The 12,818-nt window shown below is 45.2% G+C and overlaps 1 protein-coding gene across 6 annotated transcripts in view; it reads left to right on the top strand.

Moving 5' to 3' along the window:
• The window catches only part of LOC100117977 (tropomodulin), a 63,298-nt gene that overhangs the window by 678 nt on the left and 49,802 nt on the right, over positions 1 to 12,818 (top strand). The gene's annotated exons all lie outside the window — the stretch shown is intronic.

Below are 12,818 nucleotides of genomic sequence, written 5' to 3'. Positions count from 1 at the left end.
TCGCGTTGAAAGAAAAGACGTAAGATTTTTCACGATGCGACCTTTTTCTCCGTCATAATAAGGGTATAATAAGTATAACCTATGGTATGGCGAGGGAGACAGTGTCTGCTGTCGAAGCTATACTGAGATAATAACAGAGGCTGGAAAGGTCATTACGACGAGTCGAGAGTCAAAACATTAGGCGGATTAAAATTAGGAGGAGGAGTCAGTTCTTGGTATTGACGCTGGATTAGAACGTGATATTTGGTTCAGGGTGAGAGAAGACGTTCATCGATTTTTAACCTCCTGATTCCAGATGCTTCTGAGGTGTGTAGGTGTTTAGCGGGAATTTTAGGTCGGTGACCTCTACTTTCGCCGTAAATACATTGATTTGCAGGAAGAAGGGCATAAATTCAATCGAAGACAAAGATGCGTTTACACAGGCCTAATCTAATAATAAGCTCTGACGAAGAATCTTTTGGAAATCCCTGAGGGTATGTTCCCTCTTTGTTTAAATATCTCCGTTTATTTTCTTCCGATGCCGAGAGAGATCTCGATTCGAATCAACAAAGCGACTGCACTTGGCGCGAACAGCATTTCCTTTGTCCTCTCTCCGGAAAACTTGTAAGAGCAACCTTAAATTTTTCGCACTCGACATAACCTCAAAATTCATTTTGCAACCTACAACGTTGGGAAATAGAACATCGCTGAAAATTCTGTTTAAACGGGAGATAACGGGGGACGTGACTGACGAGGCTCCTCGGGAAATCTCGACGGGCGACGAGACAACACGTGCGCGCCACGTTTCTCCTCTTCCTCGAGAGAGATGCGCTCTATGTGCATTTCGAGCTTCCGGTCCTTGATCCTTCGCCGCTGGTCGAACGGCACGATACAGCTATCGCTTTTTGCTCTAAGGATTTTAGACGCTGAGAGATTATATTCTGTTTGTGTCTGCATTACCCGACTTGTCGTTGTTGTTTAATCAATATTTTGAAATAAAAATCTTAGAGAGTTTATGCTGTGATATATTTATAAAATTGCAGTTTGCTCATTAGTTTCTATAATTAATTGTCAACACAGTTAGCTCGACGACAGTGTTTTTAAATAAAGCTTATTTGTTATAAGCTCTCGGCGGGCGCGAACAACAACAAACCGGATTCTTGTTTTCAAATAACTAATTAACAAAATAGTCGAATTCTATAATATATATCGTTTATTTGTCAATGACCGTTGAAAAAAAAAACCTCAACGAGAGTTATGAAATGCATGTCATCTATATGCTTCCTTCACTCGCATACAACCGTATAATACGTTTAGTTAGCCGCACCGGGTAAAGTTTACGAGTGCGTCGATCTTTAAATCTGTTCCCCTCCGCCGCCCGATGAAAATACACATACGTAATAGCTCGCGGTGGCGCGGCGAACTTTTATTTTTAAGCTTTTCGAACGTCTCTCCGCTCGTGTCCGGCGCCTAACGGATTCTCGCTTATTCTCGCTACTGTCAATCGCCGCCGAACGGCCGAAATATAACGCCGGCACGTGCGAAAATTTTTCGCCTTTATATTGAACTTTTCGAAAATTTGTTCGATTTTTTGTTGAAAGCACAGAGCTAACGTCCATCGCATCAGTTTTAAATTTCGCGCCAACTTTTCAAGCTTTTAAGACGATCTTATTATTCCGAAAAATTTATCTTGGTTTCTCGACCTTTAAACACCGCGCGAAGCTTTAGCGTCGATGCTTTTCTCTTTCTCTGTCTTGTTCTCCGAAATCTTTTGCACTCGCGTACATGCGCGCGTATTTGAAAATCCGTTTTTAATTTGCGAATCTCTTTGCCATTCTATAAACAAGGGAAGGCGCTCCGGAAATAGAACGCTGACAAGTGTTTTGAGAGAATGAAGCGGCCGAGGAATATATAAAAGAAAAGAGGCAGAGCATTTTGAAGATGCCGCGCTCTGTGTGTGTGTGTGTATGTGTGTCGTCGAGCCGACAAAATTGACAGATGCGTTGCTCTTTTGAGACGCGGCCGACGTTGAGAATTTTCTGCACCAAGTGAAGCTTGCAAATCGGATTTTATCGCCAGCTGTCTTAACGCGCATTATACCTCTTGTTTTTTTCTCTCTTTCAAGTTGTGAGAGGCGATTTTTAAAAAACTTTTTTTTCCGGTAAAACTCAAAATACACATAGGACACCTTACATCAGCGCGCGATAAAAATCAGTCGTTACCCTATATTTACAGCATCGGGAAGTTTAATCCGTCGCGTCTTCTCGAAAAAAAACTCCCAAGCGAAGAAGCAGCAGAACATCGTAGCGCGAATTTATTTTTTGCGTTTCTCTTGCTTTCTTCCCCCGGCTCGTCTTTCGCGCTTCGCTCGCTAGATGCGATTATCAGCGTGACGCAGGCGCGGCGGTGGCGTCGAAGCCGAAGACTACTCGCCGGGAATTTGCGTCACTGTCACCGACGATTTTAGAATTAGCGCTCGGCTGAAGCTCTTGACACGTGCAATTTCGCTCTCGAGCTGTTATGCTCTCTCTGTAATATCGACAGGTCCAGCTTGAACAAGAGAGCCTGTGTAATCGCAATGTATTTGCGGATGAATCGGCACACGATCGGCTGGAAAAATCGGTTAGCGATCGGCGCGAGAGTTCGAAGGTATCAACGTCCGGTTGCGAAATTCTTGAAAGATGAAAGACTACCTTAATCGTTAAGATAGATTAAGTTATCGTTCATGGCACACAAAGAGTGTGATACTCGATAGAACCAGGTTCGCAGCAAGTGCCCGATCGCGAAAAAAATATCTCCCTCACGTCGAAAATACATCTCGCGAGCGATGAATTTATGGGAACGGTCGATCGAACTGTACGGCGTCGGCGGCGGATCATCGCGAACGCGAAGGAGACGACCGCCGAGAGAGAGAGAGAGAGAGAGAGAGAGAGAGAGAGAGAGAGAGAGAGAGAGAGAGAGACGGAAACTTTTAAAATAGCATTGAGGTCGGACTATAGCCGCACGCGATGACTTTGTGTATGAATGTGTTCGCCGAGCTTCTGGATGGACTCGGCCGGGAAAACCGCCTAACTTGGATGGCCTGTCGAACTCTGATGCTGCACGAGCTTCTGTCTGTTCGAAAGAAGAAGATGGACTTTTACACCTGTTTCGATGCAACTTATCAGAGCACAAGTCATAAATTGTCGGTTATTGCTTCGATTCCTTATCGATAAGCTGTTTTACCGACCGAGTATACTTTTTCAACCATCACAAAACGTTCACTACAAATGCTTGAAAGACACTGTGTAGGATCCAGTACAGTAGCTGAACTACAAGCAGTCGCGTTCGCACCTCGTTTCCCCCTGCTCGCTCACGTAATCCTAAATAATAGAACTATAAAGTCGAAAACGAAAGCAGCCGCGGCGGCCGGCGAAGCAGAAGAAGCGCCAGCGACGACGATGCTGCAGCGCGAGGGTTTAAATAAGGAAGCGCGCGAGCGCGAGAAATCGGCGACGACGCGCGTCGTCTTCGCGCACTTGCCACTACATTAATTTTCGCAGCTGCTTTACGCTAATACCTTACTTTCAAACACGCGTTGGAAATAAACGACTTATTGGAGATCTGCTTCTGACGCTCACAAGCTTTCGCACAGACGATTCTCGGGAAGCATATGCTTATAGGACTCTTTACCGCGGCAATAATAGAATAAACGATTTATCTATTTGTACAAGCTAGCAGCGCGTGCTTTGACCGGAATTGCATTTTTCACTCTCCTATAAGATGACATAACCTTTTTCCTGCATCTCTCGCATCAAACTCGTTCGACTCTCGAGCCTGCGTCAACAACAACACAGCGTCGTCGTTGGAATAATCCACCCAAGGAGAAGAAAAAATCCCGCTCGACATCCCTCGCTTTCGTCTCTCGGATATATATCTCGGAGGTGTCTGACGATCGTCGCCCCTATAAATCAAAAGTCTAAGTAGGCTAAGCGCAGAGCAGCAGCAGTAGTAGCTTCTTTGCAGCAGTGCCTTAGCATTGGCCTCAAATTTTCAAAGTCGCCCGAGGGAGGCGCAAAGGTTACGGCGCGCAAGTAGTAACGGGAGACGCGCAGGTGCGCTCGCACGTAAAAATCTTCTCTTTCGGGTCAGGTTTGCATTGCGAAAGTCTTGGCTCTGCGGGAGGAACGAGTTGTGCTGACGGCGACGACGACGACGATGATGATGATGATGATGATGAGGCGGACGGCGCGTATAGTGGTCTTTTGGAGAGTCAAAAATACGGAGGAATGCCGAGACGAGGTCTATTGTGGTGGAAATATGCGGTGATAGTTTACGTGAATCACGTGACGATGGGATCGAAAAAGTTTCTGAGCTGTTGGTCGTGTACCGATGAATCGTGGAGAGCGAGTTGATAAACTGTGGATTGTAGCTATGCAATTTCGTTGTATATGAAACTCATGTGATAATTTATGTGACCTTTGGATCGTCTCGCAATTGCATCTCTTGCTGAAGAAAAGGAATTTCACAGTGATTTGTGTATGTCATGTGACTAATCACAAGATTTAAAGCGAGTATACAAGCAGCGGCATTTATTAATGAAGCTTTGTAACAAATGCGTCACTGCCTTTTACCGCTCTTCAAAACCTACGCGCAAGCACAAATCGCGCATAGTTTACCTACAGTCCTGCCAAGCCGGCCATTCGACGGAATCGAAACGATCCCGGTTATTTAACTATTCAAATATTTGGCATGTAACTCGTTCGAAATTCCGAATCACCAAATCGTCACGTGAACTCGCATAAACACAGACTGATTACGATCCGAGCTAAATGCATCCCGAGTTAAATCGCTCGTCTATTGTTCAATTTATCCCTACGTTTTTCTCTTGACTAATGCCAAAAACGCAAATTTACAAAAGATCCACACCAAGTGTATTTTTATTCTTGCAAATTACGTTCTAAACGAAAGATAAAGCGCGCAACCTTTCTTTTCGACGTTGACACCTGCAGCAGAGTCCTCCAACTGTGCTGCGTGGAAATTTTAATTCGTCGCAATGTTCATTCCGACCATGAAAAAGCTCGTGCTGGGACGACTCTTCCTTGACTCTTGGCAAGCTTGCGAGGCAAGTCTTCCTATTTCGCTTTTGAATTTCCCGCGCGTTATACACCGCGCCTCTTCCATGTCTCGCTTGACTAATCGGCCGCGCATTTTTTTGAAAAATGGTCCTTCTCTGCTCTCGATTTAGAAGCGCGATTACATTAGAGGAAGAGAGACACTGTAGGACCCACGTACCTCTATTATGATCCTGGCCGGTTTAATTAATTAAAAGCCAACGAGATAGAGCTTGAAATTGAAGCGGACATTTTTGGCATCTTCCGAGCGTTCTATTTGTCCGACAGCGAGACCTTTTTAGCGAAAATCGTTGTACAGCTCCCTCGAGATCAAATTTTTCCTATACGTGCGCGGTGAATTTCAAAATAGACAGTAGATCAAGTAGCCGTTAAAACAATGCTTTAGTAGAGCCGATGACAATAGCGCCGCTCACAAGAATGTCCGGAGAGATGCTCGGATCTCTTGCCAAGATCGAAATTATTGATAACTTCCTGTGTCTGTCCACCGAACGATTTATCATCGTCGTTTCACTTGCAGTACACGTTACAACTAAACATTGCGCGTAGGCGCGCGGAGACTTTTTTCGGATATATTTATTTTGTCGAAAGTGCACAGATAGGAAAAACACGTCGGAGTCTAATTGAGTTTTGAAAGACGTAAAGCTACATTGTTTATTGTGATATTCGTCGGTGGCGTTATGCGCGTCTTCTAAATCGGACGGACGTTCGCCGCTCACCAAATGCCAAAAATATTGCAACCGTCCGAGAACGACTGTGTCAGCAAGATTCGACCTTTCGCGCGTGTTTCGCTGATGCTTTTTTTTCTCAGTTTCGGATTATCGGCGTTAAGAGATTTACGCGCGGGTGTCGCGATCTCTGTACACAAAGTCGAGCATAGCCAACAGCTTTCGATGCGAGAACCGAATGAGTAATGGAGTAGTCGTGGGTAATATTTATTCGAAGCGTGATATGTATACGCATTATTTTCGGGATAAGCGTATTTAGTTCTTTGAAGTTACCGAAATAGTCGTCGGTGTGCGCGCGGGAGAGCTATTTCAGGAAAATGAGGAACATCGAATTATTAGTTCGGTAGAAAGAATTTCCCATTATATAATTATTTATATAATTCGACTGGGCTGGTATTTAAAACCCTCAAGGTCGACGAACAAACTCTGAACTATAGAGGCCTGCAGATTATCTATCTCACAATATATTTTATAAGAACGAATACGTATAATCTTAAGTCACCGTCAGAGTAGCTTTCGTCGAGGGCACATACACGCACGAGCTCCGCACATCCGCATCAATCATGTTCGCTGAAAGTGTCCGGTGTATCGCGCGAGAGACGACAGCAGATCTCACAACTCCATTCGAGTTTGGCGACACTCGTAAAGCTTCCGCGTCACGTCAGATTTCTTTCACTACTACGGATCGTGTATGTCTCACCGGCAGTCGGGAGTGAGCTTCCCTTTTGTTCTCACTTTGCCTGACATTCTATATTCGTACACCGCACCAAGCGACGTTTGATCTTTCAGGAGGGTAGATTCAACGACGTGGTTATGTGCTGCACATCAGGTGCATCTATCCAGTCGTGTGTGGCTGCGATTTATAGTTTGTTGTCATTGTTCGGGCAAAAAGCGCCGACTATTGTTTGTCTTGGCAACGGATGAGCCGAGTAAGTGTATCTCTGGTCGCACGTGTATTATTTTGTATAGTTAATCTACCAATGACATAATCGCACCTGGAACACGCTGACCTGGATATGGTCTCGCGATGTCTTTTTCACTTAACCGAGAGAAAGTATATTATACCATCGACGGTCGGATATAAAGTGGCTCGAGACGTTTACGATACTTTCCTACGTCTTTCGTGCGTTATATATACGCAACTGCGGTAGCGCCGGGTAAATCATCCCCGCAAGCAGCCAAGTCGATATTTTACACGTTTTATCGACGACTATCGCTTCCTGCTGCGCTGATGAGAGTCGCCGTGGCACGAGATGAATACTCTGTTTACGTGTGTCCAGTAGTCCAGTTGTTTGTGTTAAGAGATCTGAACATAATTTTATTCTAAGAATAGCCTAAATACTTGTTAGGTTATGGTCAATCCCTACAACAAAGTTGAATTTTTTCCATTCATCCCAACACGCATAACCTTTCTCTCCTTGTTTCTCCTTCTATCTCCGTCAACTATACATCCTCTCTCTCTACACACCCCGGCGAACTTCAAGTTGCGCGCGCGATCCAAAAATATACGATGGCGGTGGCGCAGGCCTCGCGTATATATCTTCGATGCCCGTTTATAATAAAAGCGAGTTTAGCTGCCTCAGAGCCAAGCTCGCTCTCTCTCTCTCTCTCTCTCTCTCTCTCTCTCTCTCTCTCTCCTCGTCGCCGCCAATGAGTTTTCGCCAGTGTGGAAGTAGTATTCGCGCATCTCTCTTCGGCCGTTGCGTCATTCGCACCGTTTCGACTATACCTGATTATGCGTGTATAGGTTATGTCTACCAGGTATACATATAGGTATAGTGGAAAACAGCATGCGATACCTTATTCGTTTCCGGTGACGCGGGAGGCTTTGTCGGATGTCTGCGTGCAATTTGCACACCACACGCGATCGAGACTCAAGGATCTTTAAAGATAGAATCGCGAGAATTACCGCCGAGGATGCGGGGGAAACACGTGCGCGCGACGTTTCCGTTCTTTCTTCGTGAATGGGTTGGATATAAGCTTGTTTTGATGATGCCTCTGCTGTAAATTATTTGGGATCGTCGTGTACTTTTCCATGTTTGTGAAGAAGAATTGTTGGTATCGAGGTAACAGCTAATCCCGTGTGTTCTCGAAATTACGAAGTCGCTTAATTACACCGCCGACCAAGAAAAAAAAACGATATTCATGGTATAACGGACGGAGCCGCGAAAACTGAAAGACTTAATTGTCTCTGATTTCCTAGCGCCTACACACACGAGAGAACCACCACATTATTTGTCATACGATCTCGTGGAATAAGCGCAAGCTCATTTCTCATAAATATAGCTGAATTATTAATAACCTCCGCAATGCACTTAATTAAGGTCAACCTCGTCTCTTCGGAGAGTATACATAAACTCGAACCTCGTCTCTCCGCATATTAGAATAATGTTTACGTGTAATTTATCATCGAGAGAGAGAGAGAGAGAGAGAGAGAGAGAGAGAGAGAGAGAGAGAGAGCAGCTTGCAGCATCAAAGCCGGTAGCTGCTCGACCGATAAGATGCGCCGAACCGAATTAATCAACGCCCACGAATCCTCGTACTAGTTTATGCTAATTGGATACGTGTACTCGCGGCGGCGTAGTTCGAAAATAAAATTTTAACGCGATCTCATACTCGCAAGCAAATTAAGCGATCATACACACCTGCGCGCGCGAGTAGCACTCGATGGCGACCGCCAAAAGATCCGAACTGGGTCGTCGAACCGCGGAAGAGGACAAGACTCGCCTTGTTTCGAGTCTAGCTCTCAGTCGTTAGTCTGTCGACGGCGATTTTGATTTTCGTCCACGGTATATAACATTCTGTGCCCGGTTAACAACGCGCGTCGGATTGTCTTACGCACGACTGACACTACTTTGTTTTGCCCACTTTGCTGATTAATCTCGTTATTTTTGGCGGTGTGTCTTCTTATTTGGAGTGATTTTAACCGCGAAGACTTATACACTGTAAGTCGAGGCTATACTCAGTTACGCTTATTTCCAGCCTGGTTTTCGATCAGCAAAAATAATCTTCGCAAAACAATCGTAAATCAATGATAAAACGCGTGCATCAAAGCTCGATCCACTCGGAGGATGAATCAGAAGAAGCGAAGTAGTGAAAGAAAAGAGATGCGGCGGTCAGAGCTTGTTACGCCTCTAAGAGATTTTAAAAATACACCTGTTTCTTTCTCTCGAGCTCGGAACTGTCTCAATTTCTTTTAGTTTTCCAAGTGAAATGGCGCATATCGTTCGCTAGCTCTGAAATCCACGCGAGAGTTCGTTGACCTTCGGGGGGAATAATGTATCGGAAAAGAAGATTGTGTTACTGGCAGGTACGATAACCTTATTCGATCGTTTTTTTTATTATTTATTTAAAAAACAAGTTTATTTCACGCTCAGGTGTAGTAACCAGACCGGACTACTACAAAAGAAGTGCTGGCCGATAGAGCGATAAATAATTGGCGACAAAGCCGCGCGGAGACGAAGATTAATTCGGTTGCAGCGCGCGAAGTAAAAAGCCGTGTGCGGTTTCGAACCTAGAGCAGCTGCCGGCAATACATAACGCGTCGATGCCACTGGTCCCTCTCTCTCTCGTGTGTGCGTATCGTATTTCCGACGAAGTTGCTGCAGGATTGTTGACCTCTCGGTGTAGGTTGGGATGAATCGACCGTATAGATGCATCGATTTGTTATCAGAAGTCAATGACGTGTCATAGGTAGTATAGGATCCTTGTTTTGCTTTAAAGCTGTGGTGTCTGTTGTAAGGATCAAGTGTGTGGTTGTAATCGAGGTAGCTTCTGAATTAATTTTGGCACTGACGATCCGGCGACATAAGAAAATGTGATCAGTTCACTGACATTTCATCATTTCTATCAACATCTACAGATTGATAGCGTGACTAATCATATTCGCCGATCATCATTAGGCCAACATGGCTTTTCACTTTCCATCTCTCGCTGGTACAAAACAGTTACACCAGTGGAATACACATACATGCGCATACTCGCGATAAGACTCGCCGTCAGGAATTAAATCCTGTACAACCGAGACAATCCATCCGTTGTCAGCGAACGAGTATCAGCCGCGAAGACGAGAGTTGTAACAGCGATCGTTAGTTAGCGCTTCTGTTAGCCATGTGTTATACCTGCTTTATAAATACGCGGTGCGAGCAGAGAGAGAGAGAGAGAGAGAGAGAGAGAGAGAGAGAGAGAGAGAGAGAGAGAGAGAGAGAGAGGAAAAGAGCCCAAAAAGCTCGTCTGTTATAACTATTGCGTAACGATTCATTCGATTCGATCGCTTACGTGAACTTGAAGTTTTATATGTTTCGATAACATGGATTAGAGTATTTATAAGCATCAGTCATCTATATTTAACATCATTGTAGGATAAAATTTGTATCTTCTCTCAAAAATCAACCACCATCCGCAATGCGATCCCGTAGCGGCCACATCAGCCTACTATGTAACCCGAAAGCACACGAAGCTCTCCTTTGAATCATCCAATAAAGCCTCGAAATACATGCAGCTAACCATGTCGTCCGACAATCGTAAAAAGCGCGATCAAGGCGAGATCTCTTAGAACCAGAAACCAGAAGCAGCAGAAGCATAGTATATAACCGGAATAAATATTACCCTTCCAAATCCCAAAGAATAGGCCCATCGCGCGCGAACACTCCGAAATATGCTCGCACCAACTCCGATATAACTCATAGCTTTAATCGTCCAAAGGGCTTAAGCGTGTCGTCGTCCTCGTATATATACTTGCCTAGCTACAAGCGTATGTAAAGTAGTGTAAATCGCCGCCGGTCGTTCTATTTTTGCCGAAAAGCGCCGCCGCCGCCGCCTGTGAACATGGCTAGGCTACTGCTGCGGTCAGCAGCCCGCTAATTGAGACGCTGCAGCTTGCGAGCGAATCGACCGAGAGGGAAATGAAATCGTACTTTGGTGTAGTGGGGTGGGGTTGTAAATGCTGGGAGAGATGGAGGTTCAAGGAGACTTATGGGTTTATTAAGGGGGAGGACACTGAGGATGATATGATGATGATGATGATGATGATGATGATGATGATGATGTTGAGGATACTGGCCGGTGCTTTGTACGTTATTATTACCAAACAGTAAAAATGAACAGATTCCGACAATCGATGAAATATTTGATCAGCACCACTTCAATTTCGCTAAACAACCATAAATGAAACGAAAACTAACGCATTCAAGTCAAAACATCACTAACCAACTGCAAGCTCTCACGCCAATCGTTGAAACACACACAGATAAGCTCCTGCTACATCTCTGACTCCAGAGACATTGCTCTCGCGCGTATATTTTTCGGCTGTCAGCGTGTGGTGAAGTCAACGGACTCTCTCTTTCTCCCAGAAAAAGAGAAAGAGGAGTCTTTAAAAATAGGCGCACATTTTCGCCGTGTATACGAGGTGACGACTGCCGCGTATGACGGAAAGTTTCGAGAGCTTTTTTCTCTCTTTCTCTCGAGACTCTCGAGACCGCGAGAAATGTAGCGGTTTTCAACGCTGATGACGTGTACTGTTTGTAACAGAGGTTACACAAATGTATACCTATATACATAGGAAAAAAGCTCATTACTACTAGGCCGAGTAAACAAAAGACACCGGGGACGTCATCTAATTCGTTTCCGATCGTCGCATTCGTATTTCGGAAGCAGTGGCGCAGCGCAAGAAAGAAATATCGGAAAGCACTTACACAGCCCGCGCGTCGTCGGAAAAAGCTCTGAATTCTAAAGCGTTCATCGCTGTCTGTGCAAAACAGCTGCTATTTTCGCTCGGGGGTTTAAAATATAAATTCTAATTGCTTTTCTTTTCTCTCGGCTCGATAATTGACGAGAGCGAGAGCTTTTTACCAAGAACTCGTGATTTCGCTATAAATATATTCGCAACGGCATCGTCGAAAGATATTTAGACGTATATGGCACGTGCGTGTGTGTGTAGGTGCATGTAAGTAAGACGTGGTACTGTTCGACAGGTTCGTCACGTAATCGGTATGCAGAGAGACGCCGGCGGTTCTGGTGAAATGTCGAAACGATGAGAGACTACAGACGGCGGAGGCGGGAAATGGAAATCGAATCGAAGAATAATCGCTGTGCAGTCGCGTGTAAAACTCGCTTTGTTTCGTATGCGTGTCGGGGAATATCAATTTCGGGGGGGGGGGGGGAAGCTTTTTTGCCGTCGAAGGAAGAGGCTGCGAGTAGTGGGTAACAGGGTTTGGTCAGACGAAATGTTGGCAAAGATACTTAGAATTAGCTAGTTTTTTTATAAAAATGTCTCTACAGAATCAATCATTTCTCCGAACCGGCGCATCCCTCAGCTCTCGTGGCTCGTTGACTCTCTTCTCTCTTTTGCGCGCGCTCTACATACACACACACTCGTTCAACGTCCGCGACTCGAAATGAATGGCTTCCTCCTTGCTCATACGCTCCTGTCTCTTCTCTCGCGCGGACAAGCCTCCCATTGTTCTCTCTCCTCCATAACGTCTCGGTTCTGCGCTTCTCGCCGATATATCTTGCCTATGGATACAGGGATACACCTACACATGAATGGCTAATTTCGTCTTGGCTGAGCGGAGAACTTGCCGAGCGGCTCCGGAAAGTTTTCTCGAGAGCGCGCTCAGCTGCTGGCCTGTAAACAAACGCGGTTCCCCCGCCGTTTTTGGTTATCAGACATGATGTTTTCTGTTGTCGTCTTTCCAGGTGTGTGACGTTGGTTCTAGTGGTTGTTTGTATGCCGAGGAAATTATCGCGATAGCACTTTGCCGTTATTTTGAAAATCTCGTTGCGATGGAGTCAACGGCGGCGCAATATTAAGAGCTATAAGCTTGAAAAGCTCGAGCGCGGAAACAAAGAGAAAACTAATTGCACTCGAATCCTTCTACGTAGCTTTATAAATAAAACCTCATCGTTCCAACGGCCGTTCCTAAAAACAAGCGCCGATGCGCATTCCGAGCTTTCTTGCTACTCACGAATCTTCAAGGCTTCGAGTTCACCACTGATACTC

This window comes from Nasonia vitripennis, chromosome 1, assembly GCF_009193385.2.
Source record: "Nasonia vitripennis strain AsymCx chromosome 1, Nvit_psr_1.1, whole genome shotgun sequence".
NCBI lineage: Eukaryota > Metazoa > Arthropoda > Insecta > Hymenoptera > Pteromalidae > Nasonia > Nasonia vitripennis.
This window is presented reverse-complemented; position numbering and strand designations above follow the sequence as displayed.